General features: G+C 54.0%; 1 protein-coding gene and 1 long non-coding RNA gene across 3 annotated transcripts in view; both read right to left on the minus strand.

Annotated features, from left to right (window-relative positions):
* Nucleotides 1–19,181, minus strand: part of LOC128822421 (serine/threonine-protein kinase PAK 3-like) — a 136,774-nt gene that overhangs the window by 87,451 nt on the left and 30,142 nt on the right. The window lies entirely within an intron of this gene.
* LOC128821665 (uncharacterized) lies at nt 11,700–16,586 on the minus strand. 2 transcript variants are annotated; one of them, XR_008441194.1, is made up of 3 exons: nt 16,555–16,586; nt 15,076–15,207; nt 11,700–11,722 (listed from the first exon to the last, which is right to left on the minus strand). It is a non-coding gene; the product is annotated as an uncharacterized LOC128821665 (long non-coding RNA). The 2 variants fall into 2 exon arrangements; XR_008441193.1 differs by lacking the exon at nt 11,700–11,722 and adding an exon at nt 13,397–13,464.

Below are 19,181 nucleotides of genomic sequence, written 5' to 3' on the forward strand. Positions count from 1 at the left end.
TGCATGCAGAGCGGGGATGTTTGGCAGGGAAGCAGGCCTTGGGGTGAGTGCTGTCCTCTATGGATCTATGGAAGTGTGCCTGAAGGGCCCTGACGAGCCTCCCGTTGTCCAGGCTAAAGCTCCCTCAGCACCTCCTCCTTGGCCTTGCGCTCCACAGCCTTCCCCAGCTCCCGTGTCCTCCTCTGCACACGCTCCAGCCCCTCAAGGACTTTCTGCTTCACAAGGGCCCACAACTGGGCACAGCACTCCCAGCTGTGGCCGCAGCGCTGCCCAGCCCAGGGGGACGCTCACTGCCCTGCTCCTGCTGCCCCACTCTTGCTGACACAGGCCAGGACGCCCTTGGCCTTCTTGGCTCCCTGGCCACGCGCTGGCCCACCTTCAGCTGCTCTTGACCGGCACCCCTGGGTCCTTTGGGCCCACGCAGCTCCCCCACCACAAACTTGCCCCTTTGACGTCAAATACAGCAGCCACAATTCCAAGATATCCTTCCTCTTCTCAGCAACACAAGACAGCAGTCAAGGACTTGCAGCTTCACCCCTACCCGAGGCACTAATGCCATTTCCAAAGCTGCAGGCTTCATCCCAAAACGCAACCACAGAAACTCGCCCCTTCTGCTTTTTGCCAGGCAAGAAGCCTTCCCTACAAGGCACTTGCTTCCTTTGGCCTCACCCCACAAGAATGGCCTGCCCCAGCTTCATGGACAACGCAATCATCTCCTTGCAGCTTATCAAAAGCCAAAAGAGACTGTACAAGCGAAGAACTGCTGCAGAAAACTGCAGAACACTTCCACAAGCCAAACACACCTTTGCACAAAGGGAAAACAACTAAAGAAAGCCCTGTGACCTCCAGCACGAGCACCTGTGCCCTTGGCCACGGCCCTGCAGAAGCCCAGAGACAGAGCTTCACTGAGCCAAGCAGGCAGAAGCTGAGCCGCAGCCCCCAGCTCTTGGGTGCCTCAAGGTGACAGGCCAAGGGCCAATTTCTAGCTGTCCCTGCCTGCAGGAAATGGCCGCGTCCTGCGGGATTCCAGCACTCAGCATCCTCAGCCAGCAACAGCAAGTGCTGGCTGCTCAGAAATTTGCAGCTCTGCCTTGCACTAAAGACAGCACCAGCCACAACTGGCACTTACTCCCTTGGAAGCATCAGGCTCTGCTGTGACCACAGCTGCAGGCTCGTGGTCGTCTTGCTCCTTTTGCTCCTCTTTGGCTTCTTCTCCAGGAGCAGAGGGAGCCGGGGCAGAGACTGCTGCTGCTTCTGTCATCTGTGGCAAGAGAGAAACATGAGGGACAGGCCGTTACCTATCGTTTAGCACCTCCTTTCTCCTGGCATCTACAACCACCTCTTTGAAGGAGAAATCATCAGCATTCTTAGCAATGGCATTCTAAGTCACTCTGGCCAGATTAAAATGGGCTAATTCAAGAGAACTCTGTTTGCCTAGGAATTTGATAGTCCTCCATGGCTGCTAACTGCAAGGCACAGTGCCTCTGCACAAGGGAGCTTTTAGCTCTTGAAAGCTGTGAAATGGAAAAGTAGGAAATAGCCAGCAAGGCCTTTGCTATTGCTGCGGCAGACATGGAAAAGTAAAAGTGGATCAGAATCCCATTCGGTGCAGGAAAAGGGCAGGAAAGCTTGTGCAGAAGCATCTTTGCTTGCTGGGAAGAGAGAAAATCAGCAGGGCTTCTCCTCCTAGCAAGCCAAGAAACCACAAATTGGAAGTGTCACCTGCTCAGGTGGCTAAAGCCCTTGCATGCAGAGCGGGGATGTTTGGCAGGGAAGCAGGCCTTGGGGTGAGCGCTGTCCTCTATGGATCTATGGAAGTGTGCCTGAAGGGCCCTGACGAGCCTCCCGTTGTCCAGGCTAAAGCTCCCTCAGCACCTCCTCCTTGGCCTTGCGCTCTACAGCCTTCCCCAGCTCCCGTGTCCTCCTCTGCACACGCTCCAGCCCCTCAAGGACTTTCTGCTCACAGGGGCCCACAACTGGGCACAGCACTCCCAGCTGTGGCCGCAGCGCTGCCCAGCCCAGGGGGACGCTCCCTGCCCTGCTCCTGCTGCCCCACTCTTGCTGACACAGGCCAGGACGCCCTTGGCCTTCTTGGCTCCCTGGCCACGCGCTGGCCCACCTTCAGCTGCTCTTGACCGGCACCCCTGGGTCCTTTGGGCCCACGCAGCTCCCCCGCCACAAACTTGCCCCTTTGACGTCAAAGACAGCAGCCACAATTCCAAGATATCCTTCCTCTTCTCAGCAACACAAGACAGCAGTCAAGGACTTGCAGCTTCACCCCCACCCGAGGCACTAATGCCATTTCCAAAGCTGCAGGCTTCATCCCAAAACGCACCCACAGCAACTCGCCCCTTCTGCTTTTTGCCAGGCAAGAAGCCTTCCCTACAAGGCACTTGCTTCCTTTGGCCTCACCCCACAAGAATGGCCTGCCCCAGCTTCATGGACAACGCAATCATCTCCTTGCCGCTTATCAAAAGCCAAAAGAGACTGTACAAGTGAAGAACTGCTGCAGAAAACTGCAGAACACTTCCACAAGCCAAACGCACCTTTGCACAAAGGGAAAACAACTAAAGAAAGCCCTGTGACCTCCAGCACGAGCACCTGTGCCCTTGGCCACGGCCCTGCAGAAGCCCAGAGACAGAGCTTCACTGAGCCAAGCAGGCAGAAGCTGAGCTGCAGCCCCCAGCTCTTGGGTGCCTCAAGGTGACAGGCCAAGGGCCAATTTCTAGCTGTCCCTGCCTGCAGGAAATGGCCGCGTCCTGCGGGATTCCAGCACTCAGCATCCTCAGCCAGCAACAGCAAGTGCTGGCTGCTCAGAAACTTGCAGCTCTGCCTTGCACTAAAGACAGCACCAGCCACAACTGGCACTTACTCTCTTGGAACCATCAGGCTCTGCTGTGACCACAGCTGCAGGCTCGTGGTCGTCTTGCTCCTTTTGCTCCTCTTTGGCTTCTTCTCCAGGAGCAGAGGGAGCCGGGGCAGAGACTGCTGCTGCTTCTGTCATCTGTGGCAAGAGAGAAACATGAGGGACAGGCCGTTACCTATCGTTTAGCACCTCCTTTCTCCTGGCATCTACAACCACCTCTTTGAAGGAGAAATCATCAGCATTCTTAGCAATGGCATTCTAAGTCACTCTGGCCAGATTAAAATGGGCTAATTCAAGAGAACTCTGTTTGCCTAGGAATTTGATAGTCCTCCATGGCTGCTATCTGCAAGGCACAGTGCCTCTGCACAAGGGAGCTTTTAGCTCTTGAAAGCTGTGAAATGGAAAAGTAGGAAATAGCCAGCAAGGCCTTTGCTATTGCTGCGGTAGACATGGAAAACTAAAAGTGGATCAGAATCCCATTCGGTGCAGGAAAAGGGCAGGAAAGCTTGTGCAGAAGCATCTTTGCTTGCTGGGAAGAGAGAAAATCAGCAGGGCTTCTCCTCCTAGCAAGCCAAGAAACCACAAATTGGAAGTGTCACCTGCTCAGGTGGCTAAAGCCCTTGCATGCAGAGCGGGGATGTTTGGCAGGGAAGCAGGCCTTGGGGTGAGTGCTGTCCTCTATGGATCTATGGAAGTGTGCCTGAAGGGCCCTGACGAGCCTCCCGTTGTCCAGGCTAAAGCTCCCTCAGCACCTCCTCCTTGGCCTTGCGCTCCACAGCCTTCCCCAGCTCCCGTGTCCTCCTCTGCACACGCTCCAGCCCCTCAAGGACTTTCTGCTTCACAAGGGCCCACAACTGGGCACAGCACTCCCAGCTGTGGCCGCAGCGCTGCCCAGCCCAGGGGGACGCTCACTGCCCTGCTCCTGCTGCCCCACTCTTGCTGACACAGGCCAGGACGCCCTTGGCCTTCTTGGCTCCCTGGCCACGCGCTGGCCCACCTTCAGCTGCTCTTGACCGGCACCCCTGGGTCCTTTGGGCCCACGCAGCTCCCCCACCACAAACTTGCCCCTTTGACGTCAAAGACAGCAGCCACAATTCCAAGATATCCTTCCTCTTCTCAGCAACACAAGACAGCAGTCAAGGACTTGCAGCTTCACCCCTACCCGAGGCACTAATGCCATTTCCAAAGCTGCAGGCTTCATCCCAAAACGCAACCACAGAAACTCGCCCCTTCTGCTTTTTGCCAGGCAAGAAGCCTTCCCTACAAGGCACTTGCTTCCTTTGGCCTCACCCCACAAGAATGGCCTGCCCCAGCTTCATGGACAACGCAATCATCTCCTTGCCGCTTATCAAAAGCCAAAAGAGACTGTACAAGCGAAGAACTGCTCCAGAAAACTGCAGAACACTTCCACAAGCCAAACACACCTTTGCACAAAGGGAAAACAACTAAAGAAAGCCCTGTGACCTCCAGCACGAGCACCTGTGCCCTTGGCCACGGCCCTGCAGAAGCCCAGAGACAGAGCTTCACTGAGCCAAGCAGGCAGAAGCTGAGCCGCAGCCCCCAGCTCTTGGGTGCCTCAAGGTGACAGGCCAAAGGCCAATTTCTAGCTGTCCCTGCCTGCAGGAAATGGCCGCGTCCTGCGGGATTCCAGCACTCAGCATCCTCAGCCAGCAACAGCAAGTGCTGGCTGCTCAGAAACTTGCAGCTCTGCCTTGCACTAAAGACAGCACCAGCCACAACTGGCACTTACTCTCTTGGAACCATCAGGCTCTGCTGTGACCACAGCTGCAGGCTCGTGGTCGTCTTGCTCCTTTTGCTCCTCTTTGGCTTCTTCTCCAGGAGCAGAGGGAGCCGGGGCAGAGACTGCTGCTGCTTCTGTCATCTGTGGCAAGAGAGAAACATGAGGGACAGGCCGTTACCTATCGTTTAGCACCTCCTTTCTCCTGGCATCTACAACCACCTCTTTGAAGGAGAAATCATCAGCATTCTTAGCAATGGCATTCTAAGTCACTCTGGCCAGATTAAAATGGGCTAATTCAAGAGAACTCTGTTTGCCTAGGAATTTGATAGTCCTCCATGGCTGCTATCTGCAAGGCACAGTGCCTCTGCACAAGGGAGCTTTTAGCTCTTGAAAGCTGTGAAATGGAAAAGTAGGAAATAGCCAGCAAGGCCTTTGCTATTGCTGCGGTAGACATGGAAAAGTAAAAGTGGATCAGAATCCCATTCGGTGCAGGAAAAGGGCAGGAAAGCTTGTGCAGAAGCATCTTTGCTTGCTGGGAAGAGAGAAAATCAGCAGGGCTTCTCCTCCTAGCAAGCCAAGAAACCACAAATTGGAAGTGTCACCTGCTCAGGTGGCTAAAGCCCTTGCATGCAGAGCGGGGATGTTTGGCAGGGAAGCAGGCCTTGGGGTGAGTGCTGTCCTCTATGGATCTATGGAAGTGTGCCTGAAGGGCCCTGACGAGCCTCCCGTTGTCCAGGCTAAAGCTCCCTCAGCACCTCCTCCTTGGCCTTGCGCTCCACAGCCTTCCCCAGCTCCCGTGTCCTCCTCTGCACACGCTCCAGCCCCTCAAGGACTTTCTGCTTCACAAGGGCCCACAACTGGGCACAGCACTCCCAGCTGTGGCCGCAGCGCTGCCCAGCCCAGGGGGACGCTCACTGCCCTGCTCCTGCTGCCCCACACTTCCTGACACAGGCCAGGACGCCCTTGGCCTTCTTGGCTCCCTGGCCACGCGCTGGCCCACCTTCAGCTGCTCTTGACCGGCACCCCTGGGTCCTTTGGGCCCACGCAGCTCCCCCACCACAAACTTGCCCCTTTGACGTCAAAGACAGCAGCCACAATTCCAAGATATCCTTCCTCTTCTCAGCAACACAAGACAGCAGTCAAGGACTTGCAGCTTCACCCCTACCCGAGGCACTAATGCCATTTCCAAAGCTGCAGGCTTCATCCCAAAACGCAACCACAGAAACTCGCCCCTTCTGCTTTTTGCCAGGCAAGAAGCCTTCCCTACAAGGCACTTGCTTCCTTTGGCCTCACCCCACAAGAATGGCCTGCCCCAGCTTCATGGACAACGCAATCATCTCCTTGCCGCTTATCAAAAGCCAAAAGAGACTGTACAAGTGAAGAACTGCTGCAGAAAACTGCAGAACACTTCCACAAGCCAAACGCACCTTTGCACAAAGGGAAAACAACTAAAGAAAGCCCTGTGACCTCCAGCACGAGCACCTGTGCCCTTGGCCACTGCCCTGCAGAAGCCCAGAGACAGAGCTTCACTGAGCCAAGCAGGCAGAAGCTGAGCCGCAGCCCCCAGCTCTTGGGTGCCTCAAGGTGACAGGCCAAGGGCCAATTTCTAGCTGTCCCTGCCTGCAGGAAATGGCCGCGTCCTGCGGGATTCCAGCACTCAGCATCCTCAGCCAGCAACAGCAAGTGCTGGCTGCTCAGAAACTTGCAGCTCTGCCTTGCACTAAAGACAGCAGCACCCACAACTGGCACTTACTCTCTTGGAACCATCAGGCTCTGCTGTGACCACAGCTGCAGGCTCGTGGTCGTCTTGCTCCTTTTGCTCCTCTTTGGCTTCTTCTCCAGGAGCAGAGGGAGCCGGGGCAGAGACTGCTGCTGCTTCTGTCATCTGTGGCAAGAGAGAAACATGAGGGACAGGCCGTTACCTATCGTTTAGCACCTCCTTTCTCCTGGCATCTACAACCACCTCTTTGAAGGAGAAATCATCAGCATTCTTAGCAATGGCATTCTAAGTCACTCTGGCCAGATTCAAATGGGCTAATTCAAGAGAACTCTGTTTGCCTAGGAATTTGATAGTCCTCCATGGCTGCTAACTGCAAGGCACAGTGCCTCTGCACAAGGGAGCTTTTAGCTCTTGAAAGCTGTGAAATGGAAAAGTAGGAAATAGCCAGCAAGGCCTTTGCTATTGCTGCGGCAGACATGGAAAACTAAAAGTGGATCAGAATCCCATTCGGTGCAGGAAAAGGGCAGGAAAGCTTGTGCAGAAGCATCTTTGCTTGCTGGGAAGAGAGAAAATCAGCAGGGCTTCTCCTCCTAGCAAGCCAAGAAACCACAAATTGGAAGTGTCACCTGCTCAGGTGGCTAAAGCCCTTGCATGCAGAGCGGGGATGTTTGGCAGGGAAGCAGGCCTTGGGGTGAGCGCTGTCCTCTATGGATCTATGGAAGTGTGCCTGAAGGGCCCTGACGAGCCTCCCGTTGTCCAGGCTAAAGCTCCCTCAGCACCTCCTCCTTGGCCTTGCGCTCCACAGCCTTCCCCAGCTCCCGTGTCCTCCTCTGCACACGCTCCAGCCCCTCAAGGACTTTCTGCTCACAGGGGCCCACAACTGGGCACAGCACTCCCAGCTGTGGCCGCAGCGCTGCCCAGCCCAGGGGGACGCTCCCTGCCCTGCTCCTGCTGCCCCACTCTTGCTGACACAGGCCAGGACGCCCTTGGCCTTCTTGGCTCCCTGGCCACGCGCTGGCCCACCTTCAGCTGCTCTTGACCGGCACCCCTGGGTCCTTTGGGCCCACGCAGCTCCCCCGCCACAAACTTGCCCCTTTGACGTCAAAGACAGCAGCCACAATTCCAAGATATCCTTCCTCTTCTCAGCAACACAAGACAGCAGTCAAGGACTTGCAGCTTCACCCCCACCCGAGGCACTAATGCCATTTCCAAAGCTGCAGGCTTCATCCCAAAACGCACCCACAGCAACTCGCCCCTTCTGCTTTTTGCCAGGCAAGAAGCCTTCCCTACAAGGCACTTGCTTCCTTTGGCCTCACCCCACAAGAATGGCCTGCCCCAGCTTCATGGACAACGCAATCATCTCCTTGCCGCTTATCAAAAGCCAAAAGAGACTGTACAAGTGAAGAACTGCTGCAGAAAACTGCAGAACACTTCCACAAGCCAAACGCACCTTTGCACAAAGGGAAAACAACTAAAGAAAGCCCTGTGACCTCCAGCACGAGCACCTGTGCCCTTGGCCACGGCCCTGCAGAAGCCCAGAGACAGAGCTTCACTGAGCCAAGCAGGCAGAAGCTGAGCTGCAGCCCCCAGCTCTTGGGTGCCTCAAGGTGACAGGCCAAGGGCCAATTTCTAGCTGTCCCTGCCTGCAGGAAATGGCCGCGTCCTGCGGGATTCCAGCACTCAGCATCCTCAGCCAGCAACAGCAAGTGCTGGCTGCTCAGAAACTTGCAGCTCTGCCTTGCACTAAAGACAGCACCAGCCACAACTGGCACTTACTCTCTTGGAACCATCAGGCTCTGCTGTGACCACAGCTGCAGGCTCGTGGTCGTCTTGCTCCTTTTGCTCCTCTTTGGCTTCTTCTCCAGGAGCAGAGGGAGCCGGGGCAGAGACTGCTGCTGCTTCTGTCATCTGTGGCAAGAGAGAAACATGAGGGACAGGCCGTTACCTATCGTTTAGCACCTCCTTTCTCCTGGCATCTACAACCACCTCTTTGAAGGAGAAATCATCAGCATTCTTAGCAATGGCATTCTAAGTCACTCTGGCCAGATTAAAATGGGCTAATTCAAGAGAACTCTGTTTGCCTAGGAATTTGATAGTCCTCCATGGCTGCTATCTGCAAGGCACAGTGCCTCTGCACAAGGGAGCTTTTAGCTCTTGAAAGCTGTGAAATGGAAAAGTAGGAAATAGCCAGCAAGGCCTTTGCTATTGCTGCGGTAGACATGGAAAACTAAAAGTGGATCAGAATCCCATTCGGTGCAGGAAAAGGGCAGGAAAGCTTGTGCAGAAGCATCTTTGCTTGCTGGGAAGAGAGAAAATCAGCAGGGCTTCTCCTCCTAGCAAGCCAAGAAACCACAAATTGGAAGTGTCACCTGCTCAGGTGGCTAAAGCCCTTGCATGCAGAGCGGGGATGTTTGGCAGGGAAGCAGGCCTTGGGGTGAGTGCTGTCCTCTATGGATCTATGGAAGTGTGCCTGAAGGGCCCTGACGAGCCTCCCGTTGTCCAGGCTAAAGCTCCCTCAGCACCTCCTCCTTGGCCTTGCGCTCCACAGCCTTCCCCAGCTCCCGTGTCCTCCTCTGCACACGCTCCAGCCCCTCAAGGACTTTCTGCTTCACAAGGGCCCACAACTGGGCACAGCACTCCCAGCTGTGGCCGCAGCGCTGCCCAGCCCAGGGGGACGCTCACTGCCCTGCTCCTGCTGCCCCACTCTTGCTGACACAGGCCAGGACGCCCTTGGCCTTCTTGGCTCCCTGGCCACGCGCTGGCCCACCTTCAGCTGCTCTTGACCGGCACCCCTGGGTCCTTTGGGCCCACGCAGCTCCCCCACCACAAACTTGCCCCTTTGACGTCAAAGACAGCAGCCACAATTCCAAGATATCCTTCCTCTTCTCAGCAACACAAGACAGCAGTCAAGGACTTGCAGCTTCACCCCTACCCGAGGCACTAATGCCATTTCCAAAGCTGCAGGCTTCATCCCAAAACGCAACCACAGCAACTCGCCCCTTCTGCTTTTTGCCAGGCAAGAAGCCTTCCCTACAAGGCACTTGCTTCCTTTGGCCTCACCCCACAAGAATGGCCTGCCCCAGCTTCATGGACAACGCAATCATCTCCTTGCCGCTTATCAAAAGCCAAAAGAGACTGTACAAGCGAAGAACTGCTGCAGAAAACTGCAGAACACTTCCACAAGCCAAACGCACCTTTGCACAAAGGGAAAACAACTAAAGAAAGCCCTGTGACCTCCAGCACGAGCACCTGTGCCCTTGGCCACGGCCCTGCAGAAGCCCAGAGACAGAGCTTCACTGAGCCAAGCAGGCAGAAGCTGAGCTGCAGCCCCCAGCTCTTGGGTGCCTCAAGGTGACAGGCCAAGGGCCAATTTCTAGCTGTCCCTGCCTGCAGGAAATGGCCGCGTCCTGCGGGATTCCAGCACTCAGCATCCTCAGCCAGCAACAGCAAGTGCTGGCTGCTCAGAAACTTGCAGCTCTGCCTTGCACTAAAGACAGCACCAGCCACAACTGGCACTTACTCTCTTGGAACCATCAGGCTCTGCTGTGACCACAGCTGCAGGCTCGTGGTCGTCTTGCTCCTTTTGCTCCTCTTTGGCTTCTTCTCCAGGAGCAGAGGGAGCCGGGGCAGAGACTGCTGCTGCTTCTGTCATCTGTGGCAAGAGAGAAACATGAGGGACAGGCCGTTACCTATCGTTTAGCACCTCCTTTCTCCTGGCATCTACAACCACCTCTTTGAAGGAGAAATCATCAGCATTCTTAGCAATGGCATTCTAAGTCACTCTGGCCAGATTAAAATGGGCTAATTCAAGAGAACTCTGTTTGCCTAGGAATTTGATAGTCCTCCATGGCTGCTATCTGCAAGGCACAGTGCCTCTGCACAAGGGAGCTTTTAGCTCTTGAAAGCTGTGAAATGGAAAAGTAGGAAATAGCCAGCAAGGCCTTTGCTATTGCTGCGGTAGACATGGAAAACTAAAAGTGGATCAGAATCCCATTCGGTGCAGGAAAAGGGCAGGAAAGCTTGTGCAGAAGCATCTTTGCTTGCTGGGAAGAGAGAAAATCAGCAGGGCTTCTCCTCCTAGCAAGCCAAGAAACCACAAATTGGAAGTGTCACCTGCTCAGGTGGCTAAAGCCCTTGCATGCAGAGCGGGGATGTTTGGCAGGGAAGCAGGCCTTGGGGTGAGTGCTGTCCTCTATGGATCTATGGAAGTGTGCCTGAAGGGCCCTGACGAGCCTCCCGTTGTCCAGGCTAAAGCTCCCTCAGCACCTCCTCCTTGGCCTTGCGCTCCACAGCCTTCCCCAGCTCCCGTGTCCTCCTCTGCACACGCTCCAGCCCCTCAAGGACTTTCTCCTCACAGGGGCCCACAACTGGGCACAGCACTCCCAGCTGTGGCCGCAGCGCTGCCCAGCCCAGGGGGACGCTCACTGCCCTGCTCCTGCTGCCCCACTCTTGCTGACACAGGCCAGGACACCCTTGGCCTTCTTGGCTCCCTGGCCACGCGCTGGCCCACCTTCAGCTGCTCTTGACCGGCACCCCTGGGTCCTTTGGGCCCACGCAGCTCCCCCACCACAAACTTGCCCCTTTGACGTCAAAGACAGCAGCCACAATTCCAAGATGTCCTTCCTCTTCTCAGCAACACAAGACAGCAGTCAAGGACTTGCAGCTTCACCCCCACCCGAGGCACTAATGCCATTTCCAAAGCTGCAGGCTTCATCCCAAAACGCAACCACAGAAACTCGCCCCTTCTGCTTTTTGCCAGGCAAGAAGCCTTCCCTACAAGGCACTTGCTTCCTTTGGCCTCACCCCACAAGAATGGCCTGCCCCAGCTTCATGGACAACGCAATCATCTCCTTGCCGCTTATCAAAAGCCAAAAGAGACTGTACAAGTGAAGAACTGCTGCAGAAAACTGCAGAACACTTCCACAAGCCAAACACACCTTTGCACAAAGGGAAAACAACTAAAGAAAGCCCTGTGACCTCCAGCACGAGCACCTGTGCCCTTGGCCACGGCCCTGCAGAAGCCCAGAGACAGAGCTTCACTGAGCCAAGCAGGCAGAAGCTGAGCCGCAGCCCCCAGCTCTTGGGTGCCTCAAGGTGACAGGCCAAAGGCCAATTTCTAGCTGTCCCTGCCTGCAGGAAATGGCCGCGTCCTGCGGGATTCCAGCACTCAGCATCCTCAGCCAGCAACAGCAAGTGCTGGCTGCTCAGAAACTTGCAGCTCTGCCTTGCACTAAAGACAGCACCAGCCACAACTGGCACTTACTCTCTTGGAACCATCAGGCTCTGCTGTGACCACAGCTGCAGGCTCGTGGTCGTCTTGCTCCTTTTGCTCCTCTTTGGCTTCTTCTCCAGGAGCAGAGGGAGCCGGGGCAGAGACTGCTGCTGCTTCTGTCATCTGTGGCAAGAGAGAAACATGAGGGACAGGCCGTTACCTATCGTTTAGCACCTCCTTTCTCCTGGCATCTACAACCACCTCTTTGAAGGAGAAATCATCAGCATTCTTAGCAATGGCATTCTAAGTCACTCTGGCCAGATTAAAATGGGCTAATTCAAGAGAACTCTGTTTGCCTAGGAATTTGATAGTCCTCCATGGCTGCTATCTGCAAGGCACAGTGCCTCTGCACAAGGGAGCTTTTAGCTCTTGAAGGCTGTGAAATGGAAAAGTAGGAAATAGCCAGCAAGGCCTTTGCTATTGCTGCAGCAGACATGGAAAAGTAAAAGTGGATCAGAATCCCATTCGGTGCAGGAAAAGGGCAGGAAAGCTTGTGCAGAAGCATCTTTGCTTGCTGGGAAGAGAGAAAATCAGCAGGGCTTCTCCTCCTAGCAAGCCAAGAAACCACAAATTGGAAGTGTCACCTGCTCAGGTGGCTAAAGCCCTTGCATGCAGAGCGGGGATGTTTCGCAGGGAAGCAGGCCTTGGGGTGAGCGCTGTCCTCTATGGATCTATGGAAGTGTGCCTGAAGGGCCCTGACGAGCCTCCCGTTGTCCAGGCTAAAGCTCCCTCAGCACCTCCTCCTTGGCCTTGCACTCCACAGCCTTCCCCAGCTCCCGTGTCCTCCTCTGCACACGCTCCAGCCCCTCAAGGACTTTCTGCTCACAGGGGCCCACAACTGGGCACAGCACTCCCAGCTGTGGCCGCAGCGCTGCCCAGCCCAGGGGGACGCTCCCTGCCCTGTCCTGCTGCCCCACTCTTGCTGACACAGGCCAGGACACCCTTGGCCTTCTTGGCTCCCTGGCCACGCGCTGGCCCACCTTCAGCTGCTCTTGACCGGCACCCCTGGGTCCTTTGGGCCCACGCAGCTCCCCCGCCACAAACTTGCCCCTTTGACGTCAAATACAGCAGCCACAATTCCAAGATGTCCTTCCTCTTCTCAGCAACACAAGACAGCAGTCAAGGACTTGCAGCTTCACCCCCACCCGAGGCACTAATGCCATTTCCAAAGCTGCAGGCTTCATCCCAAAACACAACCACAGAAACTCGCCCCTTCTGCTTTTTGCCAGGCAAGAAGCCTTCCCTACAAGGCACTTGCTTCCTTTGGCCTCACCCCATAAGAATGGCCTGCCCCAGCTTCATGGACAACGCAATCATCTCCTTGCCGCTTATCAAAAGCCAAAAGAGACTGTACAAGTGAAGAACTGCTGCAGAAAACTGCAGAACACTTCCACAAGCCAAACACACCTTTGCACGAAGGGAAAACAACTAAAGAAAGCCCTGTGACCTCCAGCACGAGCACCTGTGCCCTTGGCCACGGCCCTGCAGAAGCCCAGAGACAGAGCTTCACTGAGCCAAGCAGGCAGAAGCTGAGCCGCAGCCCCCAGCTCTTGGGTGCCTGAAGGTGACAGGCCAAAGGCCAATTTCTAGCTGTCCCTGCCTGCAGGAAATGGCCGCGTCCTGCGGGATTCCAGCACTCAGCATCCTCAGCCAGCAACAGCAAGTGCTGGCTGCTCAGAAACTTGCAGCTCTGCCTTGCACTAAAGACAGCACCAGCCACAACTGGCACTTACTCTCTTGGAACCATCAGGCTCTGCTGTGACCACAGCTGCAGGCTCGTGGTCGTCTTGCTCCTTTTGCTCCTCTTTGGCTTCTTCTCCAGGAGCAGAGGGAGCCAGGGCAGAGACTGCTGCTGCTTCTGTTATCTGTGGCAAGAGAGAAACATGAGGGACAGGCCGTTACCTATCGTTTAGCACCTCCTTTCTCCTGGCATCTACAACCACCTCTTTGAAGGAGAAATCATCAGCATTCTTAGCAATGGCATTCTAAGTCACTCTGGCCAGATTAAAATGGGCTAATTCAAGAGAACTCTGTTTGCCTAGGAATTTGATAGTCCTCCATGGCTGCTATCTGCAAGGCACAGTGCCTCTGCACAAGGGAGCTTTTAGCTCTTGAAGGCTGTGAAATGGAAAAGTAGGAAATAGCCAGCAAGGCCTTTGCTATTGCTGCAGCAGACATGGAAAAGTAAAAGTGGATCAGAATCCCATTTGGTGCAGGAAAAGGGCAGGAAAGCTTGTGCAGAAGCATCTTTGCTTGCTGGGAAGAGAGAAAATCAGCAGGGCTTCTCCTCCTAGCAAGCCAAGAAACCACAAATTGGAAGTGTCACCTCCTCAGATGGCTAAAGCACATGGATGCAGAGCGGGGATGTTTGGCAGGGAAGCAGGCCTTGGGGTGAGCGCTGTCCTCTATGGATCTATGGAAGTGTGCCTGAAGGGCCCTGACGAGCCTCCCGTTGTCCAGGCTAAAGCTCCCTCAGCACCTCCTCCTTGGCCTTGCACTCCACAGCCTTCCCCAGCTCCCGTGTCCTCCTCTGCACACGCTCCAGCCCCTCAAGGACTTTCTCCTCACAGGGGCCCACAACTGGGCACAGCACTCCCAGCTGTGGCCGCAGCGCTGCCCAGCCCAGGGGGACGCTCACTGCCCTGCTCCTGCTGCCCCACTCTTGCTGACACAGGCCAGGACGCCCTTGGCCTTCTTGGCTCCCTGCCCACGCACTGGCCCACCTTCAGCTGCTCTTGACCGGCACCCCTGGGTCCTTTGGGCCCACGCAGCTCCCCCACCACAAACTTGCCCCTTTGACGTCAAATACAGCAGCCACAATTCCAAGATATCCTTCCTCTTCTCAGCAACACAAGACAGCAGTCAAGGACTTGCAGCTTCACCCCCACCCGAGCTACTAATGCCATTTCCAAAGCTGCAGGCTTCATCCCAAAACGCAACCACAGAAACTCGCCCCTTCTGCTTTTTGCCTGGCAAGAAGCCTTCCCTACAAGGCACTTGCTTCCTTTGGCCTCACCCCACAAGAATAGCCTACCCCAGCTTCATGGACAATGCAATCATCTCCTTGCAGCTTATCAAAAGCCAAAAGAGACTGTACAAGTGAAGAACTGCTGCAGAAAACTGCAGAACACTTCCACAAGCCAAACACACCTTTGCACAAAGGGAAAACAACTAAAGAAAGCCCTGTGACCTCCAGCACGAGCACCTGTGCCCTTGGCCACGGCCCTGCAGAAGCCCAGAGACAGAGCTTCACTGAGCCAAGCAGGCAGAAGCTGAGCCGCAGCCCCCAGCTCTTGGGTGCCTCAAGGTGACAGGCCAAAGGCCAATTTCTAGCTGTCCCTGCCTGCCGGAAATGGCTGCGTCCTGCAGGATTCCAGCACTCAGCATCCTCAGCCAGCAACAGCAAGTGCTGGCTGCTCAGAAACTTGCAGCTCTGCCTTGCACTAAAGACAGCACCAGCCACAACTGGCACTTACTCTCTTGGAACCATCAGGCTCTGCTGTGACCACAGCTGCAGGCTTGTGGTCATCTTGCGCATTTTGCTCTTCTTTGGCTTCTTCCTCAGGAGCAGAGGGAGCCAGGGCAGAGACTGCTGCTGCTTCTGTTATCTGTGGCAAGAGAGAAACATGAGGGACAGGCCGTTACCTATCGTTTAGCACCTCCTTTCTCCTGGCATCTACAACCACCTCTTTGAAGGAGAATCATCAGCTTTCTTAGCAATGGCATTCTAAGTCACTCCGGCCAGATTGAAATGGGCTAATTCAAGAGAACTCTAGGAATTTGCCTAGGAATTTGATAGTCCTCCATGGCTGCTATCTGCAAGGCACAGTGCCTCTGCACAAGGGAGCTTTTAGCTCTTGAAAGCTGTGAAATGGAAAAGTAGGAAATAGCCAGCAAGGCCTTTGCTATTGCTGCGGCAGACATGGAAAAGTAAAAGTGGATCAGAATCCCATTCGGTGCAGGAAAAGGGCAGGAAAGCTTGTGCAGAAGCATCTTTGCTTGCTGGGAAGAGAGAAAATCAGCAGGGCTTCTCCTCCTAGCAAGCCAAGAAACCACAAATTGGAATTGTCACCTCCTCAGATGGCTAAAGCACTTGGATGCAGAGCGGGGATGTTTGGCTGGGAAGCAGGCCTTGGGGTGAGCGCTGTCCTCTATGGATCTATGGAAGTGTGCCTGAAGGGCCCTGACGAGCCTCCCGTTGTCCAGGCTAAAGCTCCCTCAGCACCTCCTCCTTGGCCTTGCACTCCACAGCCTTCCCCAGCTCCCGTGTCCTCCTCTGCACACGCTCCAGCCTCTCAAGGACTTTCTGCTTCACAGGAGCCCACAACTGGGCACAGCACTCCCAGCTGTGGCCGCAGCGCTGCCCAGCCCAGGGGGACGCTCACTGCCCTGCTCCTGCTGCCCCACTCTTGCTGACACAGGCCAGGACGCCCTTGGCCTTCTTGGCTCCCTGGCCACGCGCTGGCCCACCTTCAGCTGCTCTTGACCGGCACCCCTGGGTCCTTTGGGCCCACGCAGCTCCCCCACCACAAACTTGCCCCTTTGACTTTAAATACAATATCCACAATTTTAATTTGTCCTTCTTGTTGTACAACCACATCTTTTTAGGAAGTTTCCTGATGTTTGATAGGAATAAAAGTCTAAGTCACTGTGGCTTTATGAAAATGGGCTAATTGAACTCTATAGGAAATTGCTGTTTATTAAGTATTCATCCGTGTTTGGTGTTAGCAAATAATATTCTCTCTGCAAATCTTAGTTTGTAAGACTTCAAGGCTCTGAGATGGAAATTAGGAAATATCCTGATTTGCCTTGTTGTTTGTTGTTGAAGGAATGAAAATGGTTTTTCTTTTGGCCTGCATGGCTGGCCCTGAACAGTCTACTTGTTCTGGCTAAGCTCACAGTGTATTCTACAATACCTAAACACCACCAAGATGAAATGTTCCTTGCTCACTCACCTTAGCATCAGCACCGCTGAATACATGCTTCACGTGACCTGTAGTGGGCAAGGGAAAATGAAGCAGATGCTGTCAGAAAACTGCCTGGGCTGGTGAATCCCACAGAACAAGAATTGCAAACAGAGAGTATTTTCTGCTTCACAACATCCCTCCAGGAGACACAGTTCATTCACACAACCAGCAAGAGATCAGGACCATATTCTTGGTCGTGCCTACACTTTGGCCTGTTTAGCCAGTAAATTAATATAAACATGATCAAGAAAATGCAAATTGTTCTTTCACACTCAATGCTCCTGTTCTACCGAACAGATAACACATCTTTAAAAATTCTCTCCTTCCAGGGTTCTTTTTTTTTTTTATTAATCAGTTGTATGCACTAATTCTCATTAACTTGCTGGAAACAGTTGCCCAGAAAAGCTTCCCCAAAATTCCACTGAGCTGTGGCAGCTCTATTGTGACACAGCACAGCAGCAGCTCCAGGGTTCAGGAGCAGATACTCACTGCTTTGGAGTTAGCATTTCATTGCAAAGGGAATCACTATTTTAGCACTCAGTCAAGGGTCAAGTTAGGCACTCAAATCCTTTCATGACAAAATGTAGAAAGAAAGAAGCTTTCTCTGAATTCTGGGAACAACTGCAGAGTTTTTAGAAGGCCTTCCAAGGAGTTCTCCAGTTTATATTTTCAAAGCTGTCTTGCTTGTCCCAGCAATCTGAGGAAATGACAGACTCTGCTGCCTCAGATTCTCCTGTGGAGGGACCAGAACCCCTGCAGGTTCCCTTGCAAATGCTGCCCCTGTGCCTACAGACACCCCCTTTTTAGCTGAATCTCTTGACAGGAGCTTTCCCAAACCAGTGGCACCCTAATGCTCCTTCTGTTTCAAAATAACTCAGTCACTAAGAGCAGGAAGACATACAAAAGCCAGGTTCGGTTACACCCAGGGAAAACCTCTACTTACGTGCCAGGTTAGTCAGGTAATAGGCAGAATAAGAAACGCCGTAAACAGTGACAAATGCAGCAGCAAATTGCTCAATCATTGTAGCACTGCTGCGCAGATTCACTCCAACACGAGAAAAAACAAGGCTCTTGTCAGTGTGCAGCTGCCCACTGACACGTGCCTCAACCAGGAGGATGCACTGAGCATCCTGCACTGAGCAAGGCCTAGGGCTGCTCTGACGCTGAGGCCTTCTGTGCACCACAGCAACCTTCTGATGCCACCATGACTGCATGGCAACCATACCCTGACATCACAATGCAAACCCTCTATATTGGCCTGTGAATTGATGCAAAGCAATAACCAACCATCTGTACAGCAAACGCTAAATAGCCTGGGAAGTTCTCCTCTGTCACAAAGTAGCACAAATTCCCTTTGTGGGCCAAACCCTGCTGTTCAAGGGATCCAAGAGTAACTCCAAGAGCGCACCAAGTACCTACAGCCTGTACCCCAACGAAGCACCGAGATGGGACCCAAGCAAAGGAAAGCTGACCAAGAGAATAGCCCAAAGCACTGCACATCTGAGAAATGACCCTCACTTTTAAAATGTTAAAGGTTTAATAAACCTTAACAAAGGACTGAATAAGGAAAAATTGCAGCACTGGGAGTCTCTATGACCATTACGAGCAGCTCATCTACAAAACGGATGCTCTGCCTTTTATACCCTTAGCCCCTCCAAAGTTTTATCAGTCAACTCTTTCTCTGCTGTCCACTGGTGGAGATTACTTTCTTACATCTTGATTGGAGGTCAGGTGTTGTTACACCGCGCCTCCTGGTCACAAGCCGGCCCTCCCCAAAAGCCCTGACTACCAAGGCTGTTACAAGGGGGAGGGCAAATAAGGCTATGGGAGGATATATTACAATAACATCACTATACATTTTAACATCCACATACTATCTACCTCTTAATTGGGAGAGCCAACTGTTACATTACTCATCTAGAACACACAGAACCAGGAGAGAAGGCACTGTTGGCATAACAGCTGAAATAATTCCTCACAAATCTCCCACATATTTACACGTTTCTTGGATATGCCCAGGGCTCCTGAGCATGTACATCTCTGCCTTTATTCCCCTTTGGAAGCAGTCAAACTGGCAGCATCTGCCTGCCCGCAGGAGCTGCTCCAAGCTGGAATGCAACTGGCGATGCTGATTTCCAGAGGCTTCTGTGTCCCAGGAGAAGCCAAGGCAGGAGTGGGTTGAAAGGCGCTGGAGCTGCTGCTGCTGCTCTGTGCCAGAGAGCCCTGGCTGGGCAGGGCACGGTGCCCACTGCGCTGCGGGCTCTTTCTGCTGGCAGAGCTGGGCACACCTGGGAACAAGGCATGGCAGCTTGTGGGGAAATCAAGGGGTTTGTGGGGGCTGCATTGCTCTGCACACAGCCAGGCCACCTGTGGCACAGAGTTCTGGCGCCTAAAAAGATGAAGCAGAGGGGAATAGCTGGAAAAGGTTTCATTTTGACCTTTCTTACCTGCTCACAGAAGTTGCCAAAATGAAAGTTACCAAGCAGGGCCTGATCCCTGCTGCCAGCTCAGGCTTAGAAAGGAGGCATTTGTTTATTTCAGTACTCGGTGCATAGGGAATCACTTCCCTAAGACCTGCACACCCAGCAATCTCACTTACTAGTTTGTATCCATGC

The sequence above is a fragment of the Vidua macroura genome, chromosome Z (genome assembly GCF_024509145.1).
Source record: "Vidua macroura isolate BioBank_ID:100142 chromosome Z, ASM2450914v1, whole genome shotgun sequence".
Lineage (NCBI taxonomy): Eukaryota > Metazoa > Chordata > Aves > Passeriformes > Viduidae > Vidua > Vidua macroura.